Below are 24,035 nucleotides of genomic sequence, written 5' to 3'. Positions count from 1 at the left end.
CAGTTTTAAACGACCATAATACAAACACAGTTCTGAATACAATCTGTTCACAGGTTAGAGAGGAATGTGTAAATATTGAAGTATTTGGTTTCCCATAGAAGAGTATAAAATACCAAAGATTATCTAAAGCTTTTCTTTTATCTTTGCCAATAAGAAGTTTAGAAGATTAATTTTCAGCAGCAACAATGCTGTTGTTCTTTTTCCCCCCATATATTTCAATTATGGTTTAGGTTACTTCTGCTGATCTGCACAGTAAACAAGGAAATAAAGCAGAAAGCAAAACAATGGAATCAAACTTTAAGGCATTCCCATGCTGAAAATCAACTGTTAGGACCAAATAAGAGAGTGCTATTTTTGACACTGGACTTCTCTGACCTGGTGTAGGATCAAATTCATTATATGAGTCATTGCAAGCCCCTTATTGAGGAATTCACCACTCAGGAGGAAGAGAAAAAAAAAATGCCTCGAGCATAAATTCTATATTGGACTTTGCTCTGGAGATATCATTGCCATTAGGGATATTTGTCTTTTACCAAAATATAACTCTTTTGGGCAGCTGTTTCTCTGCTTTCCGATAAAATATTAAATTCATCTCAAACAACATCTAGTAAACAATGTCTAGTATCCATAAATACAAATAGCATTTATTTAGCCATGCAATACACATTTATCTCACCCTCCACTGCATTATATATTAGGGATGTAAAGTAGAAAAAGATATGTCCTTTATGTTCAAAGAGTTATCAGTTTATTGGAGGGTAGGGGGATGAGACAAATAAAAAAAGAAAATGATTAAAGCATTCTATGAAATATGAAATTTATCACTTGTTTAAATTAAAAAAGGATAGAACAGAGAGAATGGATAATCCTGTTGGAAATCTTAAGGAAAGTTTTATAGAGCATTGAAACATTGATGAAACTAATATGATCCATTAGGTAATAAAATATATGTCTTAGCTGTGTACTATGTTAATCAACCTATGAAAATCTGTTAAATTTTAATATCTGTATTGTTTTTAATGAGTTTTTAATATTTACATTGTTATTAAACATGTTCATTATCAAAAATAGGAACGTTTCAATACGATTTACATTCCCTGAAAAAAAAATTTATGTAGTGAATAAGGGTATAATTTTGCTGAAGAATCTAGTAAAAAAAAAATATGGAAAATGTACATTTACCTGTCGAAGAAATATAATTTAACTGGTTACTTTCTTTGAAATCCACATGTAATCTAAGTTCAAGGGGAAAAAAATGAGGTTTAGGGATTATTCAAAGAGGAATAAGCCACTTCTCCTGAACTTGATTGAGAGAAAAGTTAATCTGAGACTAAATTACAAAAACAATCCAGTAAAAACAAGAATACATGGTACATATCAGATTTCTGACTCAAAATTTATATAGCACATGCAGATTCCTTAACGTGTGGCCATCTGTGGAAATAAAAGTGATTTCAGTGTGCACGTTTTGCTAAACACATCATAAATGTTTTCTTTGCTTTTTCTGTTAAAGAAATTAGCCATGTAGTTAATTTAGAGTACTTTTTAAATTTGCCAATTGCTATCAATTTTTTGTGATCAACATATTATGGGGGAAAAAAATGTAATGTCCAAAGTGCCAGACACATGGGTGTTGCTTGCTGGTCAGAGCCCTTTGTTTCTATTAAAATTCATTTTTGATAAAGAAAAAAATGAAAAATTAAAAGTAAATGGTTAAAAGTAGAAAAATTCTACTGCTATTTATTGAAATTAATGAATTAATATATATTAATAACATAAATATTTATATTATTAAATTCAACATGTCCATTGTTAAGAATGGGAACATTTCCAACATGATTTACATTCTCTGAATAACCTAATTTACTCATTATAATTTTATTAAAGAATCTAGTTACAAAAAAAAATACAAAGCAATGGACATTTACTGCAGACGAAATAAGAATTAACTGGTTGTTATCTTTGAATCCACCTGTAATTACAAATAGATGTATTATTATTATTCTGAAAACCTGAATAAGCCTTAGGATTCCATATTTATTTGCTAATTCTCACCAAGTAATGATCATGTGGTCAGTTACAATATCTGATATGTCAACTCACAGGTGAAAATAAAGGCCACTAGTCATTACAAAGCTATGCTTCCTTACACAGAAGTTTTCCTTGTTCCTTAAATTTAATATTTATCCAGGAGTCATACTCATGATCTATGTTTTGTTTTTAAAAAAGTTTTCCACGTTCTTGAAGATCATTCTTTACCCAGGAGTCACAGGACCCACACAAGGCCCGCACTATCAGGAAGGATCTGCCTGAGGGGGATGGGTGAGGAGATTGAGAAAAGACACAGAGACAGTAAAGCTGGGATTGGGAGGTCCACCATCCACGGATGGTGTAGCAGTGGCACAGTCTTTATTTCACACCCAGTTTTTATACAGTCTTAGAACATCTGTCTATACAAACAAGTATTAGCAGAACAAGCAGGCTTCCATGGGGATGACCTTGCAGCTCTATAGCCCTTATCAGCTTACAGCCCACTCCCCACACACATTCATGGAATAAGATCAAATAGTAGCATATTCTGCCAAAGAAATGATAAGAGCTAACACACTTACAGATACAACCAAGGGGAATTTTTGATTGAGATGAACTATAAGCAAACGGCTATCATTATTAATCAGCCTAAAGGGAATACAGTTAGAGAGGAAAGAAATGCTCTTAAGACAGAAATAATATAGAGATTGAATACTAGTGCAGGCGCCCTACTGTCTTGAGCTAAAATTATTTTGACTTTTATGACAAAATAGATTTCAAGAACCTTCTCTACATTTTAAAAAATATTCATTCGTTGTTAGCAACCATAATTGTACTATACAAACTAGAGAGTAGTCCATAGTACTACTCTCATAATTTCAATAATTAAATATATATACATATATAGAACCTATTTTGCTTACAAGTAAGCTTAGTGAGGTCCGGGGTCTGCTTTAACCCATTGATACTGCTGCAGAGCCTTACATTATACTTGTAACAGAATGAATTAACCAAACTGTCAGATAAACAACCAGTTCTCAAGTGTGGATTCATTTACATTAAGATGGGTGGATTCACACTACTTCTGAATGATTCTATGGAATGTTTTTCTTTTTTCAGCCCATAGATTTCTTGATGCAACATAAAATTAAAAAAAAAAAAAAAAAAAAAAAAAAAAAACAGGAGAGAGTGAATCAAGTAAAACAAACAAGAAAGCCTTCGGTGTTTTCATATTTGTAAGAATATTTTCTCGCTCTGGTTCAAAACCTTGATTCAAGTATATCAAATTTCCTGAAGTAACAGCATCAATTACCTATTAATACTCATAGGTTCTACTAAGATTTTTTTCAACTAAGTTATCATATACATTTTCTTATGTTTTCTATACATACCTCTGAAACATTTGAATCCGAGAAAAATTCACCATTTATTTGGCTATGGAATGTTGGATTAGATACTAGTTAAAATATTTTAATTTGCCCAGATTAAGTTTCCAAATCTGTAAAAATGAGCATTGAATTATCCATGCCACGGAAGTTTGGTGATTATTTAAATGAAACATAAATGACCAAGACAAGCATATTGTTCCTTTACCGTACATTTCTTGGTGAAGAATGTAAATCACATGTTGCACTATAAGCTTCATGTGGGCAGTAATTGTGTTTTGAGTGTGCTTTACCAAAATGCACTCTTGAGTACATCTTTGCATGCATATTGAGGAATCTAAAACTGAATTACACTAGCAGCCCTCCACCCCTATCTGTCATTTTGCTTCCTGCAGTTTCAATTACTGGAGGTCAACAATGGTTCGGAATATTCAATGGAAAACTCCAGAAATAAACAATTCAGAGACTTTAAATTGCACGAAGTTCTGAATATCTCATTCCATTTTGTCACGTAAGTATTGTATTATCTCACACCATCACAAGAAGAAGATAGATGTATGCCATGGTTTGGCACAGCACTGACATAAAGTGGGACCTCAGTTATTATTATGAGTTTAATTTACTCCATAAATTAAATACACAGAAAAGTACCATCAATGTTATTAATATAATAGTAATCCTTTTACACATACAGATTAAAATATTATTAATACTTTAATAGTGCATTTTTACCTCATTACAAATTATTATTTTGACTCATCACTTCCTCTCCTGAACTGTGAAACATTCTCAGGAACTGACTCCACTCTTTACTTCCCTAACTGCCCACCAAGCATCTGAAAGCTGTCACGGTTTCTAAATCCCTTTGGTCAGGTTTTCTATGGGGTCCCTCATCAATGACTCTTGCTTTCTCAGTCTCTTGCCTCCCTCACTGAAGTAAGAGCCCCGAATCCTCCCTGGGAAAGGTTTTAACACATTACAATATGTGCGGTGATCCTCACACACATCCTGACATCCTGGTGCAGCCAGGACACTTCTCTTACTCAGACTTTCTCCTTCGTTGAGCTCAGCTAGTTCCTCTCAGGAGCCAAACGCTAGACCTGTCCTTACTTTCAAGGCCTTTTTCCCATCAACTCTTTGGATCCTAATGTCTCTGTTTATCTCCTTCTCCCTCTCTTTATTCACTATGGAATGGTTGTATAGCATCCATTGAACACATCAGTCGAAACACATCAGTGTTTCAATGTTTGGAGTCACCATAATTTATTTAATCTCGCATTTCAAACTTTTAGCCCATTAGCTTTAGCTAGTTTATTTTTTTTTTAATGCTTTATAATTCCTTTCTTAAATCCTTGATTTTAACTCTGAGCTTTGGTGATGGAGCTCTAAATTCTCAACCAGGGTTAATAAATACACAATGGCAGTGAATGAGGATTTATGTTTAGTTCCACCAACCATATAACTGGGTGAACCACAGAGGCAGAGGAAGGAATTTGGAAAAGAAAAGAAAAATAAGAGAAAAGAGAAAGAAACTGCTAAAGTTAAAAGTGCATTAACTTGGTTTGTTGGGGAATTATAGAAGTACTATAGAGAAATATGGACTTAGGAGGAGGAAAGAGATAAAAGGGGAAAGAATCCTTTCAAGGGGAGGGAGAGCTAAGTATGGAGAATAGGGTAAGCAGGTTGTCTTTCTACTAAATTGTATTGGATGAATGGGAAGGAAGTGCAAATGATGAAAACTGAATATCAAAAATGTGATTTACGCCAAAGTCTTCCATTTGCAAATGATAGATGCCAGAAAAAAAGAGGTCCTGTGAATATCCCTCTGAATTTCTTCACTTGCTCTGGACTTCATGTCATTTTAAAATGGTCCAGAAGGCTTTTTTGATTTTCAACTTCAGAGCAGCACTTTTGTTTTGGGCCTCATTAATGATTAAAGATAAAACGTGTGCTTCCTGGATACTAATACTCCCCTTGAGTGTATTTTTCACAGAATAGACTGTATTTTAAAATCATGTAGGGATGCAATATATCTTGTTAAACAGTAAAGTATTACAAAGAGTTCTTCCAATAGTCTTTCAAAATGCATTCAGTTTTGTTTGTTTGTTTGTTTGAAGAAAGGATATATACTAAGGAGCCATTTAAAAATCTTTACTTAATGCCTTTTCTAAAAGCCCAGAGATGATTGGGAAACAAATGCAAAAAATAAAAGTGACTGGAAAACGTATCTTTACACCTTTACTACTTAACTCTTCTGGGAGTTTTGGGCTCTGACTATCAAATTGTAGAATTCCCAGAAGGCTCAGAAGGATCTGAGGTTCACATCAACTTCTCTAATGCGCAAAGCTCCAAATATATCATAAAGTTTTTGAATGACAAAGGAATCCTGACTCTAACTTCCACAGGGGCCATAAAAACAACTGATGGCTTCACTTTGCACAACTATGACGTGGATAGTAACTTTTTCATTAAAATGATAATCCTGCTGGGCAACCCAAGGATTCTAGTCTTATCAAATATGGCTTTCAAAGGAAGGATGGTGCTGCATTTGCATTTCTTTAGATTTAATTCCCTAAACAGCAAGAACAACAAAAACAACAAAATTAAGCAAACAAACAAACAAACAAACAAATAAATAAATAAGAAAAGAAAAGTGATGAAATTCTTGTAGTAAATGGCTTTGTAATGTTACTTGTCAAGATTGAGACTGAATTATCCCATTTTTTTGTGGTACTATGTAGGATATTTAGTTAGTACACTGGTCTAGGTCCTAATGACTTCCTGAGCACAGCAGGGAATGAGAGCAAAACAAGAAGATAGAGCATCCCTTTCAGCTACCTTAGCTGGAGAAGTGTGCCTTAAGAGACTCCAACCATTGTCCTCCTGAGTCATGTCCACAGGTGACTAAAAGCATTAGGAACATTGATTTTGTGGCTACAAATCAATTTTAGCAAGTAGACAAATATCCAAATACCAAATCCATGAATCATCAGGATCCACTGAGTTCAAAATCACTTAACAGGCCCAAAATGATGTAATTTGTCCCAAGCAGCCAACCAAGATTTAACAGCAGTTTTAACCTCTCCCAGGAATGCCACCTTCAGTCAATCTGCAATATCCTGATAAGCATTAATGAGATAATTTGCATGATAAGATCCCCATCATTCCTACCCCCCAAAATAAGATGTTCTAGCCTAAAACAATCATTTTTTTTGCTAATAACTTCCTCATCCTACCCTCCTTCTACCTATGAAACCTTCCATTTTATATAGCCCCTGCCACCCACTTGTTAGATGGGATGCTGCCCAATTCATGAACTGCTTAATATAGCCAATTAGATCTTCACAATTACTTGGTTGAATTTTTGTTCTTTAAAAATTGTGTGTTTCAAATAAATTATGAAAACTTTATTTTTTTTTTTTTTTACAAAGTGACCATTGAAGAATTGGGTACTTCAGAAAAGTATTTTTTAAAAAGACATCACTTTCAAGGATCTGATGGATGATGGCGTAACTGAAATATTAATGTAGAACCATTTCAAAGTCCTGGAAAGATGAAAATGACAAATGCTGCTATTATACTTTAATATTTTACCTTTCACTATTTTAAATGAGTAAAATTAAGCACATGCCTAATTACTAGGTGTTTAGAACACTTGTATTTCTTCCTTAGGGAGTTAGAATTTGTGTCCTTAAAACTTTTATTTTCTATTGATACATTGTTTTTCCTATGATGTTCAGGTGCACTCTATATTTTAATGATGGTAATCTTGTTTACTATCATTGAAATTTAATAATTTCCCTTGTTTTCCAATTTAGTTATTTTCTTTTTCAGTTGGATTTATTTGTATGTGTTGGGTCACAACAATGCTATAGCCTCAGCAGCCCTGGGCTGAGAGTTGTTTAGCATTTGAGCAAATGCAGGACATCTTTCTTCATCTAACTCAGCTCTGTCCTATATTACAAATTTAGTTTTTGAAATGTACTTTTTCTGTTAAACTCTAACTCTTACAGTTCCTTTGTTTTCCTCTTATTGTTTAGTTTGTAAGTATGTAGTGTTGGATAACCCCATTATTATGACCCGTGATTTGCCAAATGTTTACTTCTCCAGAATCTACATTCAGAAGCCTTGTAGAACCTACCTGATTTGTCATTTGTTCATTCTACCGTCACACGTTTTCAAGCTTTCATATTTTCACTTTGCTAATAAATTTAATTGAATTTAAAGTCAGCAAACATTAATACACAATGTCACTTTATATATAGGGTTATTTATGACTGCTGTATATTCTGTATGTTTAATATTATGATGGTTATAGATCATGTTTTCTTTTATTTCCCCTCTGCCTACGTTTTTTGTTGGTTGCTTCTTTCTAGTTGATTTGTCCCCAGTAGCATATAATGAGTAAACAAAGATAGAGGCAAAAATAAATAAACGAAAAGAAAAAAATTGGAAAATATTCTAAGAGTATAAAATATATAAAAGGAATAAAGCGGGGATCGAGATGATAATGGTTAATCAGTGAAGCATTCGTAGAAACATAACCAGAACTTTGATAACCCCATGATGTTAGAGATCTCAGGAACTCACTTGAAAGTCACATGAGGCCATGCTGGATATTAGTTATTTCATATGCTGTTTGGTTTAAGCCCAAAATAAACATAAATAGGAATACTGTTGCCTAATGAATTGTCCTTGGACCAGATTTCAGTGACATTTCAGAGATTTAAAGGGGTGATTCCAAATACTGAGTGTTCACAGCCATTGGAACTCAGAACTAATGAAGAAAGTCATGAAGATGCTACAGAAAGATAAACCTTGGTGAGGTTTTTGTTAGAGCACTGGCAAGTGTGATCCCTGACCTAGGGGCATCGCCATTATCTGATAACTTATTGGAAATGCAAAATTTTGGGTTCACTTAATGCCTATTATAATATAGTAATTGGATATTTTCGAAAGTAATGATATCTACATGTACCAGAGAGTAGGAAATGGAATCCATTTGTTGTTGTTAAAGGACAAATGAGAAGCAATGAGTGTTAAGTTGGGATCAAAGAATTGCAATTTGGAGAGCATAGGTTTATGCCGAGACCCAAATAATGTCCCAATCACAGGGTGAATTGAAGGGGATTTTGTGAAAAAAAGGAAAGGATAATTGCGTGAAAAGAAAACATTCCTACTGGTGCTGACAATCTGAGCTCCTCTTGGATAAACATGATTGGTTACTGATTTTACTTCTGAAAACAGAGCCCGGGTGGGACCCCACAAAAGAGGCCTCGACTTTCACTGCCCTAGAGCTTAAAAATTGATCAAACCCTTCCCTGCAGGGCGCAGCTCCTGAGCTTAGGATGTCCCCTGTCCCAGTTTCCTGCTTTAGATAATTATCCTGAAACTTATGCTCTCTTACTGGTCACAATGCCCACCGTGCTTGCCGATTACAATCTCTGTGGCCTAGCATTCTTACCAGTTTACTATCATCACTGCTCCTGGGTTGATGACCACATTGGAGAGCCACATTGTCAGAGGGGAGGCTCCATGCAGACCCCTGGAACCAATGCGTAGCCTCTGGAGGAATGCCCAGGTTTTCCCTTAAATATCCCAGGCTGGTATGAGAATGTGAAAGCAGTTTTTGGATGTGTTAACACTTTGTCTTCTCAGACCACCAGTGTTTTGATAATGTATGCTTATTCTATGACCCAACTCCTATGGAAGTCTATTGGCTGCGAGGCACAGGCAGCACCAGTCCAGGACTCGTTTGGCCTACGGTTTCACTTTCATTGAGTCCATAATCATCAGCCCTTGTGAGTACAAAGTATGCTTTCTGCTAACTTTACAAATGTCTATAAAACAGGTGTGGCTTGGCCCAGTTCAGAGACTCAAGACACATGACAAGTGATGCTGTTTCCTCTGGATTGGCTGCTCTGGCTCCATTTTAAAATAGCTCAATTTATATCATTTTTCAGATTGTCAAGAATTCAGTTTCTGTTCTCACAGAGAAGATATGCTGATGATGGATACTGATCGTGGCAGAGTGACCATGGGCTTCATTATGTCTCCTCAGAGGAGGGACTCTAGTGTATCGATAAAGCTTGTGGGCAGTGCAGTCATACTGCTTAGGTTTATCTTCTGACTCTCCCACGAACTGGCTTGATGACGTCAGACCAATCACTCAGTATCTCTTTGCCTGTGCTATTGATTTGCAAAACGAAGAAACTGTCTCATAGGTTAGTTGTGAGGATTAAACAAATGAACGCTTTTAAAGTACTTAGAAAGTAGGTGAAACTAGTAAAATTTTAATATTAGGCCTTATTTTTATGGATTCATTACAGGAATTAATACTGTATTATTCTTAAATATAATACATGAATACAGCCCATGTCCTAGTTTCCTATTCCCTAAAATACCTAGAAATTCAAATTAATTTCCTTGGGAATCTATTGAGTGATACCCAGTAAACTGTCATTTTTATTTGGGACAAGTATTTTCTATAATCCTATAATCCATTTTTTCTTTCCTCCAAATGGCATTTTCCCATATTCCATCTGTAGTTGGTAGTCACCTGATTTTGAAGCACAGAACTTTATCTTAGCCAAGCTGATGTGTTTTACTAGTTTTTCCGAGTTTAACAATGTGCTCGTCAATCCATTTTTCTGACAATTTGGTGAAGTCCCTTTATGTCTTTGTGTGCCAGTCTGTGCTTCAGGGGGAGCTCTTTTACCTATTGTTTGAAGTGTGACATCCCTGTCAGTCACTGAAGCCTATTGTATTTTTCCTAGACGTGCACATTGATCCTTAATCAATGACTCCTGAAAAGCTGCCATTTTTCAGTATTTCATTTGCCTTGTTAATGGTTCCAATTAAAGGATTCTGGGTCGGTGATAGCAGTTGGACACTGTCATCTAAAAGATCAAACATTTCATACATCTGTCTACTCGGCCTAATCTGCATGCATTGAGATTATAGCAGTCCTGTAAGTGTCTAACAGATTTTAACATTTATGTCTTCATTGGCAATAATCTTAAGGGGCCTATTCTTATATTTGAAGCATGAAAATCCTTAAAAGTTACAATCTGTGATGCTAGCATTGGGAGACTTTTAATGCCCAAATCTCTTGGCTTCTTGAATGATCCCGTATGCTTTATGGATGCTTTTAAGGTACCTTCAAATAGGTGAGCTGGAATTAGGTGAATCCTATCAAGCTATCCTGTGGAAGCCAATGGGAGAGGAAATTGAAGGTCTTTCCGATTAAAAGTTCAAATTGTGATGATTGCACCTTTTAGCCTCCAATCTGTCTTTTACCTTGATCTTCCTAAGCCTGTTCAGTTCATCATATTGAAAAGATTATGACATTTTATAAACCACCTTGGGGGAGTATTCCATTTCAATTCAATGGCTAAGTCATTCCCTGGGCCTGCGGCACTATCCTGCTGTGTTCAGTCCTTTAATGTGGAAGTAATTTTAGTGTTTATAAAGTTTTGTGGCTTTTTAAATCCCACAAGGAAACCTTGCACTTTAATGTGAGATAAGCTAAAAAAAAAAAAAAAAGAATTATTCACTGTACTTTTGCTGGTCTGAAAGCAAAAGCTTATCAAAAGTAGGGAAATGCTACCCAGAGCCACCTTACACGCCGGTAATAGGACATCACTGGGAAAAAAATATGACGCAAAATAACCTTTTAATGTTGGGAATTTTTAACTCAGATGCCAAACTTAAATATACATTTTTTTTAACAAACAGCATTTTCATAATTTCAAAAGTAATATGTATTCTTTGCAAAAGATTTTAATTTTTTTAAATGGGAAAGAAATTATCTTTACATGAATAGAAACATAACTCATATCCACCTTTTCTAGTCTTATTCTATACATACATACATGAGTTTAAATAAAATCAGCTATCTGAATGTAGCATTCATTACCTTATATATTTTATCCATGTTATTATATTTTCTCTTGTGCATGAATCATAATATTAAATTGACATATTTTTGTTAACAAAATCTTGGCTCATTATCTTTCATTATTGCCTTAGACGACATCCCTGACAGTGAAACTGATGGTTAATTACATTGCTGATATTCCCTCCAGAAGGGTAGTACTGATTTTGTCAACTTTGGCAATAACAATTTTAAAAATTAAAACAAACAAACAAAAAAATTTTAGCCAAAAAAGGTAAGTTAAAAGTGACTTCATCCCAAATTTTATTCACTGCTTCAGTGGAGAAAAATTACTCTGTCTTTTATTCTATTTTTATTACTTTTTTTTTATTTTTAAATTGTTCTGTTCCTTACTTTTAACATATCTATGTCATTCTTATGAACATTGGAAGGTAGAATTCTGCTAATTATAGTAGTCATTGTCTTTACCTAATCTACTGTTGTAGAAAGAGGAAACTTAATTTAGCTTTTGTAAATATTTTATATCAGAAATAGAACCTCTAATAATGCCTGAGTGTCCTTTTCTGTTTCTTCATTAATTTGTCTGCATCTGGAAAAGACTTTAAATCCTCTGTGTTCATACTGAAGTCTATGCTGTTAAAATACTTGAAAGTGTTGTAAGGCCAATAGAAAAGAAGAAATTCACTTTGGTTGGATTAATTTTAGATGAAGGGCAAGAAGACTTCCTGTTCTTGATTGTTATTGTATCATAAAAGTGGTTCAGCAAAATATTGTTATTTTGACCTGCCATCTTCTTGCCAATATTGTGTGACATGTTGGTCCAGTTTTTATCCCACTCTGTACAAATTCTATAAATGGTGTATTTCTGGTCTTTGTCTCACCCTACTATGCAAACCAAGTCATGAATTTGTAGAATTCAAAGCTTGGAACAGCCTTCTCTTTCAATTATTAGTACTTTGGAAAAAAAAAAAACAAAAAAAAAAAACGTTGTCAAACTCTTTTGAAGCACTGAATTTCTATCCACAGATAGAAAACAGAGTGTTCTGTAGCTTGCGATTCTTAGATTTTAGCTTCATGAAAATTTCACCCTATCAATTAGTATAATCCCCTAATCAATTATTGTTACTGGCCACATTATATCCAACAGTTTGTGCATTTCATTATTTTTAATCATGGTTTTTATTAACAAGTATTCACTTAGATTTTTTCCTATTATAAAAGAGCTGCAATAGATATCTCTCACATGTGCAAATGTAGGTACCATTGCTTGTATCATTAAGGAATCGATTTTATAATTTATGGTGTTTTAATTGTAATAGATATCATCAAATTTCTTTCCAAAAATTATGTAAGAATTCACATTTTTAAAGTGGTGTGTAAGGGCAAACATTTTATTTAGATCCCTAGCAGAAATAAATGTTTGTTTCATGTGTGTTAATCTGATGGGTATAAGATGGTATCCCACTTATACTTTAATTTGCTTTTTTTTTTTATTACCCAAATTTTTGGACATTTTCTTACTTTGTTCATTTCTAATTCAGTTCTGGGACCTGTCTTTTCATATATTCTTTGCCTATTTTCTATGGAATAAATTTGAGTTTTTCTTTAGGATTTACAAATTTTATATTATAACCTTCATTTATCCTCCATCTCTATTATAATGTTTTCTAACATTTCTACTTCATCTCTATTTTAAAAATTTTTCAAAGGGTTACCTAGGGATATGTTTAGTAATTTTCAAGTAGGTCAGATTGTTTGGCTCCCATTTTTTTTTTTTTTTTTTTATCTAATGGTGATTCTGTTACTATTGACATACTAACCAGCTTTTTTTTTTTTTAAATTAAATATTTTAGTTCAGAATGCAATTTATCATTATCCTAAAATTTTTGTTTTTTCTTGATTTTCCTTAACTAACTTTAAAAAACAATTTAAAAGCATATTGTCCTTATATCCATGAGTGACAGATTTGTTTTTAAAAATTATTCTTTGCTCACTCCTAGACATAATTCTGAATTACTAGTTTGTGTTGTTTGAAACAAATTCTAGTCTTGCTGATTCATGTATTTTTTTCTGAAAGAATGTATATATTCTAATACATTGCATTTTTACAACATAATCCCTTTTATTGACTGCTCAACTTTATTGCTATTATATAATAAATATACAATAGTTAGAATATAAACATCTAATATGCATGCAAACCTGAGAATTGTTCGTCAGTAATATTCATCAGTACTTTTCTCAACCTCCCAGTAAAATACTATGGTAAGCGAAATGACCCACAAAGGTGCCCACACCCTATTCTCTGGAACCTGTGTATACTTTCTTACTACATAGCTAAACTGACTTTTTAGTTGTAACTAACGTAGACTTAAAATAAAGAGGCTGCCCTGGATTATCCAGGTGGGTCCAGTCTAATCACACAAGCCCTTAAAGCAGAGTATTTTCTTTGGTTGGAGGTAGAAGAGATAAGAGAGGGAGAAGAGTCTCTGTATTCAAAATGTGTGAAGGACTCAATGCCTTGTGGGTGGTTTGAAGATGAAGGGGGCCAAGTGAAAAGAAATGCTGGTGGCCTAAAGAAACTTTAAAAAAAAAAAAAAAAAGGGACGGAAAAAAAAATGGCGGCGTGAGGTGAGGCTCTGTAACGCTCCCCTGGAATTTACAACGAATTGGACAACAATAACTCCACAAAGGACTCCTTGCACAGCAGACAGGCAAGACGAAGAGGCCGACTACTGAATTCACCTCCAGGTGGGTGAATCGCGCGAGCGGGGGAGGAGGGAGAGGAGAAGTGCGGAGACGGAGCTGCGCGGGCGCAGGACACAGACCTAGCTCAGTGCTTGGAGCCCGCTGCGCCCGGATCTTCCGCATCTGTGGGAGAGGGAAGGACTCGGACTGCTAGGGCTCCGCTTACGGCCCACAGGGCTGAGGGGGCAGCATACAAAACCGCTGAACCCAACGCTCGCTCACGGCAGACCTCGGAGCAAAGACTGAGGGAAGAGGGCTGAAATCGGTGGTTTAAGCCCTCACTGCCGAGAGGAGAACGGAAGCCTTAGGCACGGAGACTAGCCGCCCCCTCCCTACCCTCCCAGAGCTCGCCCCGCCCCCACCTGCCCGGTGCTAGAAGCCATAAAGTAGCAGTGTCGGATCAAAGGACACAATATTTGCTGCTCTGAGAACTGTGGACCGCAGACACAGATTTGCAGCTCAACTAGTTCCGGCAAAGGGGAGGGAGCTGTGGAAGCAGGACTGGCTGTGGTGGTGGTCGCCGCCATTGCTCTGGGCCACCTCTCACAACTCACCCCGCCCCTGGCCCCACCTATCTGGGCGGAGCCCTGCAGGAGTAAACAGAACTGCTGAAACAAACGGGCTCCGAATCTGGTGCAGAAAGAGCTTTGGAACTCCAAAAGCTCTTCGCATACCTATCAACCTGTTGCAGAAGACACTCCTGTAGATGTCTAGGAAGAGAAATAGTAAATCAGTGATTGCCATGAATAACCAAGGCAACAAGATAGCTCAGAAAGAAAGTGAAAAGTCTCCAGAAAAGGAACTTAGAGATATGGACCTTTGTGATTTAAATGACAGAGAATTCAAGATCGCAATTCTGAAAAAACTGAACGAGATGCAAGAAAACACAGAAAGGCAGTTTAATGAACTCAGAAACACAATCAAAGAACACCATGAGCATTTTACAAAAGAGATTGAAATCTTGAAAAAGAACCAAATAGAATTTCTGGAGATTAAGAACTCAATTGAAGAAATTAACAATAAAATATCCAGCTTAGGTAGTAGAGTTGACCAGATGGAGGAAAGAATCAGTGACATCGAAGATAGGAACCTGGAATTTACACAGAGGGAAGAAGAAAGAGACTTGAGACTTAAAAGAAATGAAAGAACTTTACAAGAACTTTCTGACTCCATCAGAAAGAGCAATATAAGAATAATGGGTATACCAGAAGGAGAAGAAAGAGGGAAGGGAACAGAGAATATATTCAAACAAATTGTCGATGAGAACTTCCCAAACTTGTGGACAGAACTGGATCCTCGAATCCAAGAAGCAAATAGAACACCTAATTACCTCAATCCCAACAGGCCTTCACCAAGGCACATTGTATTGAAGCTGTCTAAAATCAATGATAAAGAAAGAATCCTCAAGGCAGCCAGGGAAAAGAAGACGGTAACTTACAAAGGAAGGCCCATTAGATTATCATCAGATTTTTCAGCAGAAACTCTACAAGCTAGGAGGGAATGGAACCAAATATTCAAACTATTGAAAGAGAGAAATCATGAGCCAAGAATAATATATCCAGCAAAGATCTCCTTTAGATATGAAGGAGGAATAAAGACCTTTCCAGACATCCAGAAGCTGAGGGAATTTTCTAATACACGACCTGCACTACAAGAAATACTAAAGGAGGCTATTAGACCACCATCAACAGGGACAACTTGTGGCAACCGAAACATAAAAAGGGGGAGCGTAAAGGCCTGAACTGGAATATGGGAATAGAGAAAGTAAGCGTACTGAAGAAACTGGAATACTCTAAATATCAAACTTTCTTTTACATAAACTCAAGGGTAACCACTCAAAAAACATCCAAATCTGAAATATATACTGTAATAAAAGAAGAAACAGAGGGAAACATCATAGAATACTACCACACAGAAGTAACAGACAACAACAAAAAGGCAAAGAAACAATGGAGACACAGCCTTACCAGAAAACTAAAGACAGAATGACAGGAAATCCTCACATATCAATAATCACCCTGAATGTAAATGGACTGAACTCACCAATAAAGAGACACAGAGTAGCAGATTGGATCAAAAAACTAAACCCAACCATATGCTGCCTACAAGAGACACATCTCAGCTACAAGGACAAGCATAGACTCAAAGTGAAAGGGTGGAAATTGACACTTCAAGCAAATGGTACCCAGAAAAAATCAGGTGTAGCCATAATGATTTCCGATGAAACAGACTTCAGGGTGAAAAAGATAACAAGAGACAAAGATGGACATTTCATAATGGTAAAGGGGACTATACAACAAGAAGACATAACAGTCATCAATATTTATGCCCCCAATCAGGGAGCACCGAAATATACCAAGCAACTACTAACAGAACTAAAGGGAGAAATTGACCAAAACACAATTATACTAGGGGACTTAAATACATCATTGACAGCTATGGATAGATCATCCAAACAGAAGATAAATAACGAAATCGCAGCCCTAAATGACACATTAGAGGAATTGGACATAATTGACATATATAGAGCACTTCATCCTAAAACATCAGACTATACATTCTTTTCTAGTGTACATGGAACATTCTCAAGGATAGACCATATATTGGGACACAAAATCAGCCTCAGCAAATTTAAGAAGATTGAAATCATACCAAGCATATTCTCTGATCACAAAGCTTTGAAATTGGATATCAACTGCAAAAAGAAAGCAGGAAAAAACACAAATACATGGAGATTAAACAACATACTTTTAAAGAACGACTGGGTCAAAGAAGAAATTAGAGGAGAGCTCAAAAGATACATAGAAACAAATGACAATGAAAATACATCCTACCAAAATTTTTGGGATGCCGCGAAAGCAGTTTTAAGAGGGAAATTTATATCATTACAGGCCTATCTCAAGAAACAAGAAAAATCCCAAATAAATAACCTCATGTTACACCTTAAAAAACTAGAAAAAGAAGAACAAGCGAAACCCAAGGTCAGCAGAAGAAAGGAAATAACAAAAATCAGAGCAGAACTAAATGAAATAGAGAACAAAAAGACAATAGAAAAAATTAATGTGACAAAAAGCTGGTTCTTTGAAAAGATTAACAAAATCGACAAACCCTTGGCTAGACTCACTAAGATAAAAAGAGAGAAGACACTAATTAACAAAATCAGAAATGAAAAAGGGGAAGTTATCACGGACACCACAGAAATACAAAGGATTATCCAAGAATACTATGAAGGACTATATGCCACCAAATTTAATAACTTAGAAGAAATGGACAAGTTCTTAGAAACATATAGCCTTCCAAGGCTGAATCATGAAGAACTGGAAAATCTTAACAGGCCGATCACCAGTAAGGAAATTGAATCAGTCATCAAAAACCTTCCCAAAATCAAAAGTCCTGGACCAGATGGCTTCACCAGTGAATTCTACCAAACCTTCAAAGAGGATCTAATACCAATCCTGCTCAAACTCTTCCAAAAAATTGAAGAAAAGTCAGTACTCCCTAACTCATTTTATGAGGCCAACATTACCCTGATACCAAAACCTGGTAAGGACAACACAAAAAAAGAAAACTACAGACCTATATCTCTGATGAATACAGATGCTAAAATCCTAAACAAAATTCTAGCAAATCGAATACAACAATGCATTAAAAAGATTATTCATCACGACCAAGTGGGGTTCATCCCCGGGGCACAAGGATGGTTCAACATTCGCAAATCCATCAATGTGATACATCACATAAACAAAATAAAGGACAAAAATCATATGATTCTATCAATTGATGCAGAAAAAGCATTTGATAAGATACAACATGCATTTATGATTAAAACACTTACTAAAATTGGTATAGAAGGAAAATACCTCAACATAATAAAGGCCATATACGACAAGCCCTCAGCTAACCTCATAATTAATGGTGAAAAGCTGAAGCCCTTTGCTCTACGTTCAGGAACACGACAAGGTTGTCCCCTATCACCTCTGCTTTTCAACATAGTGTTGGAAGTCCTCGCCAGAGCTATCAGGCAAGAGAAAGAAATAAAAGGCATCCAAATTGGGAATGAAGAAGTTAAATTGTCACTCTTTGCAGATGACATGATGCTATACATAGAAAACCCTAAAGACTCCACCAAAAAGCTATTAGAAACAATCAATGAATATAGTAAAGTTGCTGGCTACAAAATCAACGTACAAAAGTCCATTGCTTTCCTATATACCAACAATGAAATCTCAGAAAAAGAGATAGAAAAAACAATTCCTTTTGCAATTGCAGCAAAAAGAATAAAATACCTAGGAATAAACTTAACCAAGGATGTGAAGGATTTATATGCTGAAAACTATAAGACATTTTTGAAAGAAATTGAAGAAGACACAAAGAAATGGAAAGACATTCCGTGCTCATGGATTGGAAGAATCAACATAGTTAAAATGGCCATATTACCCAAAGCCATATACAGATTTAATGCAATCCCCATTAAAATCCCAATGGCATTTTTTAAAGAAATAGAACAAAAAATCATCAGATTTGTTTGGAACCACAAAAGACCCCGAATAGCCAAAGCAATATTAAAAAAAAAGAACAATACTGGAGGTATCACACTCCCTGATTTTTCCTTGTACTACAGGGCTACAATAATCAAAACAGCTTGGTATTGGCGGAAAAACAGACACATAGACCAATGGAATAGAATTGAGAACCCAGAAATAAAACCACATAAATATGGACAGATAATTTTTGACAAAGAAGCTAAAAACATACAATGGACGAAAGACAGCCTCTTCAATAAATGGTGCTGGCAGAATTGGATAGCTACGTGCAAAAGAATGAAACTGGACTGCTATCTGTCACCATGTACCAAAATTAATTCAAAATGGATCAAAGACTTAAGCATAAGACCTGACACAATAAACTGCATTGAAGAAAACATAGGTACTAAACTTATGGACCTTGGGTTCAAAGAGCATTTTATGAATTTGACTCCAAAGGCAATGGAAGTAAAAACTAAAATAAACAAATGGGATTATATGAAACTGAAAAGCTTCTGCACAGCAAAAGAAACTATTGACAAAATAATGAGGCAACCAACTGAATGGGAGAAGATTCTCACAAACAGTTCCTCTGATAAGGGGCTAATATCCAAAATATACAAGGAACTCATGAAACTCAACAACAAAAAAACAAACAACCCAATTGAAAAATGGACAGAGGACCTGAAGAGACATTTCTCCAAAGAGGATATACAAATGGCAAATAGACATATGAAAAAATGCTCAACATCGCTAATCATCAGAGAAATGCAAATGAAAACCACAATGAGATATCACCTCACCCCAGTCAGAATGGCTTTCATCAACAAAACAAATAGTAACAAGTGTTGGAGAGGCTGTGGAGAAAAAGGAACTCTCATACACTGTTGGTGGGAATGCAGACTGGTGCAGCCGCTATGGAAGGCAGTGTGGAGGTTCCTCAAGAAATTACGAATAGAATTACCATATGACCCAGCAATCGCTCTCCTGGGTATCTACCCCAAAAATATAAAAGCATTTCTCTATAGAGACACGTGTACGCCAATGTTCATTGCAGCTTTGTTTACGGAGGCCAAGACATGGAAACAACCAAAATGTCCTTCGATAGATGAATGGATAAAGAAGTTGTGGTACATATACACAATGGAATACTATTCGGCGTTAAGGAAAGATGATATAGGAACATTTGTGACAACATGGATGGATCTCGAGAGAATAATGCTAAGTGAAACAAGTCAGACAGAAAAAGCAGAGAACCCTATGATTTCACTGATATGTGGTATATAAACCAAAAAGAACAAGACAAACAAATGAGAAACAAAAACTCATAGACACAGACAATAATTTAGTGGTTACCAGAGGGTAACGGGGTGGGGGGTGGGTGATGAGGGTAAAGGGGATCAAATATATGGTGATGGAAGGAGAACTGACTCTGGGTGGTGAACACACAATGGGATTTATAGACGATGTAATACAGAATTGTACACCTGAAATCTATGTAAATTTACTAACAATTGTCACCCCAATAAAATTAATTAAAAAAAAGAAAAAAAAAAAAAAGAAAATTAAATGATAAGAATTAAAGGTTCCTATCACTAAATAAATATGTTAAAGAAATCAAAAAAAAAAAAAAAAAAAAAAGCTAGTCAAAGCTTTAAAGAATTGTACAAAACAGTCCAAAATGTATTATGCAAATTATGCTAACTGGCAGTTATTCAATTAAAGTTTAGTTAAATAAACAAAAAAAAAGAAGAAGCAGCTTAGAGACTCTCAGCTGATAGTCAACAAGGATATGAGCACCTCAGTCCTATAAATGCACATTACTAAATTTTGTCAAGAATTGAAATAAGCCTAGCAATGGATTCTCCCCTAGAATTTCCAATTATTAGTTCAGGCCAGTTGACTTTTTGATTTCAGCCTTGTGAGCAGAGAATTTAAGCCCAGCAAATTTATAAACTTCAGAATTGTGAGATAATAGGTAAGTATTTTTTTAAACGGCTACATTTGTGGATATTTTCTTCCAGAAGCAATAGCAAATTAATACAAACACCTACTGAGAAAAAATAAAACAAAACTCCTTTTGTCAAAATATGGAGAAATATTAGTTGAACACAAGATTAACTAGCTAGAGTAAGAAAAGATTTGGTAACTTCTTTAGCACAAGAGGAGATCTGTTGAACAGAGAGATAGCAGGGTATTATAACTTTTAGTTCCCTTCCTCATCCATAGTCCTAGCTGAGTTTAAAGGTTTGGGATCTATAAGAAACAGGAACTAAGTTATTTGGAATTCAATCAGAGTATATTCCCAACTCATAAAATTTCTAACCCAAGTAAAAGGTAGCAAATAAAACAACACTAAACAATACGAAACAAAAGAACAACAACAAATAAGTGCCAGATTGTTAAATAGAAGTTAGTCTTGGTTGGAGCACATTATATCTTGAGGCAGTACTGTTCTCCATAATATGCAGTAATAAATGCGAATGAAAAGAAAAAAAATAAAATTTGAAAAACCAGAAAACAAACAAACAAACAAATCCTATGTGTAAAACAAAACTCTAGTAACTAGGAATTCTGAGAATTATAAATTTTTGAGTACACCATCGCTTCAGCTTGATAGGGGACTATGTAATGTGAGTAAAATACTCTGTTTAGGCCACAAAAATGAGCACCTGCTATCCACAAGGAAATTAGTCCTTATTTATATCTGAAGGTTGGAAAACCAGTATCCAATTAATATACGTATATGTATATATACTTATAGATTATCCTATATCATTACATGTTTATATATTATATGTTCGCCAGTGTGATGGGTATAAAATATTTCATGTTTGCCAACTTGATGAGTATGAAATTACACATATGTACATGTATAAAGGTGTATATATAGACATTTATACATATATGTATGTATGTGTCTATATATAGTGTTTCCCTGAAAATAAGACCTAGCCGGACAACCAGCTCTAATGCATCTTTTGGAGCAAAAATTAATATAAGACCCGGTCTTATTTTACTATAAGACCGGGTATTATATAATGTAATATAAGACCGGGTTTTACATAACATAACATAACATAACATAACATAACATAACATAACATAACATAACATAACATAACATAATATAATACCAGTTCTACATAATATAATATAATATAAGACTGGGTCTTATATTAGTTTTTGCTCCAAAAGACACATTAGAGCTGATTGTCCGGCTAGGTCTTATTTTCATGGAAACACGGTAGAAAGAGACACACAGACACACAGACAGACACACAGACAGAAACCAAACATTACAAGGGAGAAAAAAATGTGATGAAACAGAATAAGATTTTCATTAGAAAAAAAAAAGCTTAAATTTTGGTAGAGGATGCACAAATCAATGACTCTTTGAAATATGCATTTAAATAGAAGAGAACAAGTGAAGGAAGAGTTAAATGCAATAGTGAATGCAAGAAATAGAAAATGGCCAATTATAGTTATCATAATATATGGCACAGTGTTCAATGGATACAATAGAAAACATTTAATGATGTAGAATAAACTTCTGAAGTTTTCTCTTAATTAAGAGAAGAAAACCACAAAAGTTATTATAGCAAGCAAAAACTAATTTTAGATACAAATGATGAATCTTACTTATGAACAATAGAAACTCAACAGGAGAAAAATATCATAAAAGATAAATTCAGTTAAAAGTATATTTTGATGCAAAATTACACGCCCCTAAATAAAAAGAATTGCATTTACTCCAAGGATAAATATGCACAGATCATTCAGATAGAAAAATGAGTTGTATAACATAGGGAAAAAGTGCTTTATCTTGGCAGATTTGAATAGAAGATGAATTATCGAAAAGTTACATAAGATATTTAGCTTTAAGAAGGAATAGAGGATTTGAAATAATTTATATTTCATATGTTTCAAATGGAAGCTATTACTATCGTATGTGTATAAGAGTATTTTGAAATCTCCTGGGGTGGCTGGTTAACTCAGTTGGTTAGAGTGCAGTGCTCTTAACAACAAGGTTGCCGGTTTGATCCACAGTGGGCCACTGAGAGCTGTGCGATCCACAACTAGATTGAAACAACTACTTGACTTGGAGAGCTGATGGGTTCTAGAAAAACATACTTAAACAAAAGTTTTGGGGAAAAAAAAAAAAAAAAAGAAAGAATATGTTGAGATCTCCATGTGATAATATGTTACCCAACAGAGAAATACTTAGTCACTACAGAAAATATATAACATATAATTCAAGGAGATATATTTAGTCCTAAAGTGATTATTATAGCCTTAAGAAGAGAACTTAGGAATCATTGTACTGAGCTGTTTTCAATCTTTTGGAGAGTATCCAAATTGTACCCCAAAAATAAGAAACATGTAATCAGCTACACAAATTATAGACCTAGAGAAAGGTATTAAATTGTGGTAAATTGCTGAAAATTTAGAGAATCGATCTGTAGTTTTCCCCCAGAAATATGTATATAAAACAGCACATCAAAATAAACCAAAAGAATCAATGATATTTGTTTTGTTTTGTTTTTAACCCATTAGTAATTCCACATAGAAGCAGCATACCATAGAATTAACAGAACAGTGATCACTAACGGACCTAACCCAGCTTTTCATGTGGTATAACAATGTATTTCTGCAATATATCCAGTAAATTCACAGCTTTTGAACAACTATAAATTTGCCAGTAAACACATTTCTCACATCCATTTCACTAATTAAACCACTTATCTATCAATGATAGCTGATATCTATAACATCATTAGGCTTAGTTAAGGCTTTGTTAAGACTCCTGTTGGCGATCTCAGAAAAAGATTAAGGTGATAATAATTCCACCTAAATCGTGAACATTTTAATAACTATCAACCATCTTTGAGGTTTGTATAACTAATTAGGTAAACTGAATGTCCCTAATGAAGATAAAATTAACAGACACCTAAAATGCACATATACACATTGATCATACCATGTTGGTGTTGAGGCAGGGGAAACTGTCTCCTTACTCCTTCAGCTGTTCTGTATGATTAAATTATTCCAATGACATGCAGGAGAACATCAAATTTTAATATGTAAGCAAGGGGAATCCATATGCCTATGAAAATGCCAAAGACAATAAGGCAATATCAGTTATATACTTATGTCCCTGTGGACTGAGAGGGAGGTAGGCAATTCACAGGTAGGTGAGGCAGAGCAAATATTTGGTAAATAAATTCTCCCAGGGCACCCAGAACAATGGGGCAAAAAGGGGAATCTAGAGGAACAGATTTTTGCTTGGATTCTCCCTGTCTGCCACACTTCATTCAGATGTACTAGGTGAATATGCTAAGGTTCCCTTCCTGACGCCCCTTTTTCTGTCTGAATAGTTTTAAGCATGTAAGGGGGAGGTAAAAAAAATCTTCTTCATTTGTCGGGTTTCAGTTGTTTTGAACTTAAAAT

The sequence above is a fragment of the Rhinolophus hipposideros genome (genome assembly GCF_964194185.1).
Source record: "Rhinolophus hipposideros genome assembly, chromosome: 1".
Classification (NCBI taxonomy): domain Eukaryota; kingdom Metazoa; phylum Chordata; class Mammalia; order Chiroptera; family Rhinolophidae; genus Rhinolophus; species Rhinolophus hipposideros.
The sequence above is the reverse complement of the archived record's forward strand: the minus strand, read 5'-3'. Positions refer to the sequence as shown.